This window comes from Pteropus alecto, unplaced genomic scaffold (assembly GCF_000325575.1).
Source record: "Pteropus alecto unplaced genomic scaffold, ASM32557v1 scaffold95, whole genome shotgun sequence".
Classification (NCBI taxonomy): domain Eukaryota; kingdom Metazoa; phylum Chordata; class Mammalia; order Chiroptera; family Pteropodidae; genus Pteropus; species Pteropus alecto.
The window spans coordinates 8,452,771-8,461,169 of record NW_006441071.1 but is presented as its reverse complement, the minus strand read 5'-3'; the positions used below and the strand labels follow the sequence as shown (position 1 = coordinate 8,461,169).

General features: G+C 33.3%; 1 pseudogene; it reads left to right on the top strand.

The window, feature by feature from the left end:
- The first annotated feature begins 1,159 nt into the window (after positions 1–1,159).
- Positions 1,160–2,976, top strand: LOC102898279 (annotated as a pseudogene).
- Positions 2,977–8,399: the final 5,423 nt, after the last annotated feature.

Below are 8,399 nucleotides of genomic sequence, written 5' to 3'. Positions count from 1 at the left end.
TAAAGGTAAATGGGAGAGACAAGAGGTGATTGACCACCACAGACATCTGGGTGCCAATAGAGGTCTGAGGAAGATTATACTAATTTATGTGAGTCTGGTCATGAATTTCCTACAAATCTTTAGTAAACACTCATGATTTTTATACATACTTCCCTTATCTCCCCCGTGAGACACCTTCTAGTAAGGAGCTGTTTTTATAAAAAAGAAAAAACTCAAGTTGCATGTAGAATTTCTCTAATGATTAGCATGAATATATGTAAGACTAAGCAGAAGCAGGCTTGATCAAGATCAGTCAGACAGGTTGAATATTTCACTGTTACAATTTCCTGTCTTTTTGTTCTTTCCTCAGTCTTGAGGGAAATGCAGCAACTAGGACCAGGTTCAATTAAGAGAGAGGATTAGCTTTAAAATGGAGTCAGATTTCTCTGCCCATTGTGCCCCTCTTACCTGCTCTTAAAGTTTCACATACCTACTTCTTCCATAATGGTCCCTGAGACTTAAAGGGGGTATTCTGGGTGTTCAATTTAAACAGACAATAAAGAGTAACTTCTGTTATTAATTCCCACAGGACCCAAACCATAATGAGTTTGCCACTGTACACTTCCTTGGTCGGCTAACAAGAAATCTCAAGCAATCCCACTGTCTAAGGACTCACTTGCCAAGCACTCTAAGGTGGTCTGTTGGAGTCTTGGAGCTTAAGCCAAATGGCTGACTATGTGGGTTAAATTCCATATGATTTAATTTTCATCAGGTGCTCGGTAAATATTCTGTGTGGCTTACATAGCATCAGTCACTAAGACGGGCCAAGATGAGGATCTTTTGATAATTCTAAATTAATTTTTGCTCACACAATTAGAACAAGCCAGCTATAAATTAAGAAGAATGAATGGAAAACATATTTAACCTATTTCCCATTTGCCCCGAGAATACTCATTGGTGTGCTTGTGGCTGCAGCTCTTACTCCCAGATAACTCACGGATTACAGTTTGAACCTTACCTCCAAAGTTTGCCATGAAATATCTCACTTTTATTATTATTTTTGCATCACTCTAGTATATTGATAGTCTTTGGAAACAAATGATATCATCCTATTTATAATATCCTGTTTTTAATAGTGGCATTTCCTTTTACAAAATGTAGTAATTATCACTCGCTGAAAATGTCAAATCCTAGAAAACGTAGCATTTCTATGCATGATGTTTACATTGTTCTTGAACAGTTGTTAGCCAAAGATTCATTTGATGAAACTGATTTTTCTGAAATAGAATATTCTGATAATTTTTCATATAGTGCTTTGGAAGATAATATGGTGAGGCCTCCGTCCAATTTGGAATCTGATGGAAATAGCCCTATATCAGCTGACTCAGGTCACGCTCTGAAATGGTCAATTCATGTTATGATTCCATGTCAAAGGTATGACTTTACTGGCACACCTGGCAGAAAAGTTGATGTCAGTGATACCACTGACCCACTGCAGTATTTTGAACTGTTCTTTATTAAAGAATTAATTTCAAAAGTTACCAGTGAAATGAATACCTGATCTGTCTTGTTAGCTTCAAAGCCATCTGGTCCAAAGGGATTTTCACAAATGGATAAATCGAAAGACACTGACATGACGAACTGAAAGTCTTTTTTTGCAGTAGTGTTACTGCAAGGTATTGTGCAGAATCCTGAGTTGGAGATGTTTTGGTCTACAAGGCTTCTTTTGGATACATCTTATGTCGGGCAAATCATGACTGGTAAAAGATTTTTCCTTTTACTTCGGTGCCTGCAATTTGTCAACAATTCTTCCATATCCACTGGTCAATCAAAGGACCAGACTTCATTGCAGATCAAACCTGTGTTTGACTTTCTCGTAAATAAGTTTTCAACTATATATACTCTAAACAGAAATACTGCAGTCGATGAACCACTGATGCTGTTCAGATAGTTATGAAGCAGTACACTTCAATGAAATGAACACGATTTGATCTCATGTGAAAGTCAATTTGGTTATGTGTGAAAGGCACTTGTTCACACAGAGTAAACAGAAATACTGCAGTCGATGAACCACTGATGCTGTTCAGATAGTTATGAAGCAGTACACTTCAATGAAATGAACACGATTTGATCTCAAAGTCAATTTGGTTATGTGTGAAAAGCACTTGTTCACACAGAACCCAGTATGAATTTGAATGATTCAGCTGATGGTCTGAAATATTTGCACATTGTTCTTACTTTAGTCAGTGACCTTCTTGGCCAAGGATGTTGTGTCTTCCTTGATAACTTTTATACATCTCCCATGCTTTTCAGAGAATTACATCAAAATAGGATTGATGCATTTGGGACAGTTCATTAGAACAGAAAATAGATGCCAAATGATCTAAAAATGTATATATTGCAAAGAGGACGACTATGGTGAACTTATGACACTGAAATGGTGTGACAAAAAGGAGGTGACAATGTCATCAACATTCCACAATGATACTGTGATTGAAGTAAACAACAGAAATGGAAAGAAAACTAAGAAGCCATGTGGCATTGTAGATTATAATAAGAATATGGGAGCAGTGGACTCAGCTTATCAGATGCTCCCTTTTTATCCAACTGAGTGCGAAAGCCACAGGTTTTGGTATAAGAAATTCCTTCGCCACCTTCTAAATATTACAGTGCTGAACTCCTACATCCTGTTCAAGAAGGACAATGCTGAGCACACAATCAGCCACGAAAACTTCAGACTGACGTTGATTGAAAGAATGCTGGAATAGCATCATGAGCAAGGGCAGCAACATTTTCAAGGTCATCAGTGCTCTGATAATATCACAGCTATTCTTCTGTCTGGAAGACATTTCTCCAAGAGCATACTACTAGCATCAGGGAAACAGAATCCAAATGGTCAATGCAAAGTTTGGCAAGAAAATGCAGAGAAAAACGTGATATTTTTGTGTGAAATGTGATGTTCTGCTTTGTGTTCCATATTTTGAAATTGACCACACCAAAAAAAAAATGACTAAATACCGATCATCATATACATTTCTATTACAATAGGATTAGAGACATGTTCTGTTCAGAAATAACTCCAAGAATAGTTTTATATTTTATTTTCACACTGAAAATCAGTCAGATTTGCTTCAACCTCAAAGAGCGTGTTTATGTGAAATTAAATTAACACTGGCAGCAAACTGGACTTTTTTTTTAAGTGGGAAATGGGTTAATTGGTCTATTGAATCTTCAAAAGGGGGATTTAGATAAATAGATCAATCTATGATATTGTTAGATGTTAACCAAATTTTTTGAAGTAAATGGCTGTTATTTTAAAAGGTGAAAGGTTATTTGAAACTTGACTTGAGAAGGTCAGATGTAAATTGTAAATTCCTCTAGGGCAAAATTTGGATCCATTATTCTTTTATAAATGGTGAGTTCTTTTTTTTTTTTTTTTATGGCTAAAAGGTCTCTGTGTCTGTCTATATATGTGGCTGTATACTATGTATATTGTAAATGTGAGATAATTTTCTACTTCCAGATGGTATTGTTAAAATTAACTTTAAAGGCAAACACTTCTAAGGATCGGGTATTCTAAAATTCTCAGAAATACAGAAACTAACACAAATGCTTTTCAGAATCATGTGATCCGGAAAAATACTTGATATTAAAGATGGTTTTGAGTTTGGTTTGATTAAATAGGTCATGTTATTTCTGTTGCAAAATTTGTCAAGAAGAAAAAAATAAATTTAAGTAGAGTAAAAATTTCTTTTAGGTTTAAAATGATTTTCTAAATTTCCTTCTATTTTAGAATCATATGGTCAACCCTTAAAAAGTCATTTATTATAGAAAAATAGAAATAAAGATGGTAAAGCACGTTGTGTCTATTGGCAAACTACCAATGTGTGCTACTATAAGATGATTCAAAAGGATGGGCAGGGGACAGTGTCTACCTAAGCTGTAATGCATTATTAATCTGTCTCTGAAACTGTAATTACCTTCAGATTCTGTCTCTTCAAGCTTGCAAACAATTGCACTTAGCCTTCTTCTTTGTGGATGAATTAATGATCATTTCATATTATGGTTACAGTTGTTACTACTTTAGATTTCACATTTGAAATTCATTTAACTAATAAGTACATCTGAAATTATATGTTAGGCACTATCTTTCCCATTATATTGATGACAGATTCTGTGGATGTTCTCTAGAACCTCACTTTACAAGCTCAACTATCAAATTAATTTTAGAATGTTTCTAGATTATATCTTTTGCAAGGGGAAATGAGTTGTAGAATGGAAATAATATATATTTTCCTTCATTTATTTTTATAAAGTCACACATAACATAAAATCAGTTTTCACCACTAATTTTTTTAAATGGATATAGTATAGGATGGATAATGAATATAGTGAGAAGTATAACTACTCAGCCACTGTCTGTAAAACAGTATGCTTTTACATTTTTGAACAATAACTACTTGATAACGATAAAGAATATTTAAAGAGAGATCATGAGGGAGAGCTAACATATATAAAACTCATAATTATAACAAAGGATGTAAGAGTAAGGGTTCTAGGTGAAATACTTGGTAATGACATTTTTTTCCTTCCTACTATAATTAAATTCATAGTATTATCAACCTACTCAGTTCAATCAGTGCTAACCTAAAAGGTATATTTTCCAGTGAATTATTTTCAGCTACCAAGTGTCATTTCCCATGGAAATTTTAATAAAAGTGCCTAAAATGCATTATTTGACATTTTAGTGGATCAGTAACTAGCCTGTCAATTGAGATTCTAAAATCTTTACATGGTATGGATTTCTGTTTTATGTTCTAAACTCTTGACTTTTTACAGAATAATTTACATCTCAATGCAGCTATTTAGCAAGGGATGCCTAAAAAATCAAGTTCAATTATAAATAACGGTTCCACTTACACATGTACACTGCATTATGAAGAACTAGCAGTTGAATAGTTCTGCACTTAAAATTGATAAATAATGTCTCAGACTTGCTTAAGTCAGCAATGCCTATAGCTGAGGAAAAAACAGCTGACTACATAAGCTTGAAAATCCTCTCTGTTAATCACACTAAGCCTTATTAATACAAGGATCAAGAATTTAGCAAAGCTTGTACAGCTTCCCTTTAAAAGGATAAGATAAAACTTTTTTAGGCAACTGCTTTGTCATGTGCTTGGTAAACACCTTTTACAAAACCCATAGATCTTTTGATATCGCTTCATATCTTTTATTAGTACAAACATTCAGCTTATTATCAACCAAGGCATTCAACACTAAAACCTACAGATCCTGTATCTTAATAATATGGTTAAAATGCAAATCATATTGTTTTCTCTATGGAGTCTTAAAAACTACTGCTCAGAACATCTATTTGAAAGTTCTTCCATTCATTTATTCACTCACCAAATATGTATAGAGTATTGGTTAATATTTAGACATTGATTAGAAAACAAAGTAGACAATCTCAGCCCTCATGCACCTTTAGTCAAATAACAGACCTTACACTAATATTTAAGCAATTAATTAATTACAATTATAATGACTGATCCAAAGAAAAAATATCAACTGCTATAAAAATGCATGTCAGAAAGTTCTGACAGAATTTGTAGATTCTGATGAAAACTTCTCTGAGGAAATAACATTTAAACTAAAATATTAAGAGTGAAAAGGGGATTGGTCAAGAGAATAGTTGAAGAAAGAATCATAAAAGCAGAGTGAAACAACAGGTACAAAAACAAACAAAATTGAATTACAAAGAGCCTGAAAGAAATTTTGGGCATCAAAGAAACTGAGAGAAGCGTAATATGGTTTGGAAGACAAGAGAAATAAGATTATATTGGAGACAGAACAAGACCAAACAGAATGTTATAGATTGTAAAACTACAGACTTCATCCCGCATCAGAGCAATTAGAGGACTTTGAAGGACCTTAAACGTGGAAACGTGGGGGTAGAGTAAGTAGGGACATAATATTTAACTATTAAAAAAAAAAAAACAACTCTTTTATTTGTTTGCTTATCAAATAACTTAAAAAGTATAATGTTAGGATGATATTTATGTACTAAATATTTATGTTTGAGATTGTCATCCAAGTAGGTAGATATATAGAATCGAGACCCCACTGACTAAATTAGCTGACACCTAAGGCATTCACAGGATCACTGAGAAAACATTACATAATATCATACATTAAATGTTCCATATTTTCCTGAAGATGAATTCAGTTTACCATCTTAAGTATTTTAGATTTGAAATAAATGTTTCAAAAAAAAAAAAAGAACATATATCAGTTAAGAATGCATGTTAATGCAACTAAAATTTTAAATACAATGACAGAAATGGTTGTATGATTAAAATTATATCACAGGAAACAAAATATATTCATATCAAGGGACGAAGTGAGGAAAATTTATGCTTTGAACAAACTATGTAAGGGTTATTGAATAACTGTTTCCAACAAGCTCAAACCAAAACCCCATTAAATATTTGATCATTTTCTGAAAGACTAGCATGTACTCTTCACAACCATGAATATGAACATCTTATAGACAGTTTAATGTATGACAGATCCATATAAAAGATCATGCATGATGAAATAGTCCATTGTTGGCACATCCTAATTGCATGTAAAAATAAAAGTGATAAAAACCTCAGAACAGCAAATGAGAGCTAAAGTTAGTTATAAAAATGCTGTGTTTGGGAAACATTGCAGGCTGAGTCTGGAGGTTACAAACTAATGCCCAAATCATACAATTTCAATTATAAACTAAGGATTTCTCTATTGTCTAAGGCCAATCTGTCAAACCTAGAATAAATACAGATTTTATATTGTACCAAAAAGTAGAGAAAACACACAGGTTTACAAGTGAGCTTTGCAGCTAACCACCAAAAAGATGTTTTAAAACTATATGTTGAGGGGCAGAATGGAAAGATATCTATTCTCTAAGGGGTAAAAAAAATAGTCCTAAGAATGCACTTGCGTGAATTTTTAAGAGAAATTCAAAATAAATTGGATGATTGCCTTTCTTTGAATTAAGAACTAGAAACATTTAAATGGGTAGATATATTGATCCATGTCTTTCTATAAACAAACCAAGCAAGCTCTTAGTAATTACAATGCCTCCTCTCTCAACTTTCCAAGAATTTTAGGTAAAGTATGAGAGCCCTCCTATAAAACTGGGAATTGATCGATGCTTCTCTAAAGAGTAAATCCAACATTCACAAAGGGAGTTTATCAATACACGAACTCTTATAGGAAGAATGTCCAATTATTAGATACCCTGATAATCTCTTCTTTTAGTTTAGGAAAAAAATGTTCAAACCAATATCAACATAGAGTTTAAAAATCTCTCACAATGTCTCCCTGATGATAGTTTGAACAATGATTTTAACCATGCCAGGTTTAGAAAATATCATTCATTTTTAATGCAAAAAATAATCAATCTATTTAAGTGGATATGACTTCACGGCAAGAAAAAAATTCAAAGACAAGGTATATTTCCTGCTTGGTCAATAGGTAGGCTGTTATTGCTAATACTAGCACAATTAAATGAATATGCAGAGTTTCTGTCTGAGATAGCTGTCACACCATTGATTCCATGGTTGATTGAGCTGATCAAGTTGTTTACTCAGATGAACCTGTTTTCTCCAATGACTTTATAAGCATCTCTCCAAGATCACTGTATTCCATCAAATGGAATACCTTTTCTGACACAAACTCTGCTCTGACCAAGGATAGCACTTCTGGGAATCTCTTCTTTCAAAGAAACATTCAATGTCTTTTTGTCTGACTATTATTAGATTTTGCAAACATAACTTGTACCTCAAACTTCTGAAATACTGTAGCAATAATAAGGCCTCACCAACAGTATCTGTTACTAGAAATCTGCATGTGGCCTACACAACACCTTGGGAAAATTAAAAAATAAAATATCCAATTCAACAAGACAAATTTCAAATAAGACTAACAATATCTATAAATTTAATATGCAAAATACCTTTCTGTAATTTACTTAAATGAGGCTCATAACAACCATTTTTAGTGGGTATTGTTATTAAGACATTTTATGAAAAAGACTAAAATTAGTTAAATGACATGTCATTTAGATACAATATATTAAAACTGGTACTTAGGCCAGAGTAGTTCTAGATTCCAAATTGGTACTCCTTCCTTGTCCTCAAGCACTCAGTGCAAAATGGAGACACGATTGCCCTAGAGTAGCGCTTCTCAAATTTTAATATGCATCAAATCATCTGAGGGTCTCGCTAAAATGCAGATTATGACTCTGTACATTTGGAGTGGGGCCTGAGAGCTTAAATTTCTAACAAGCTCCCAGGTGATGCTAATGCCCCTGGCCACACTTTGAAATGTAAGGATAATACACATTAGATAATCAAAAAAAGTTTACGTTATACATA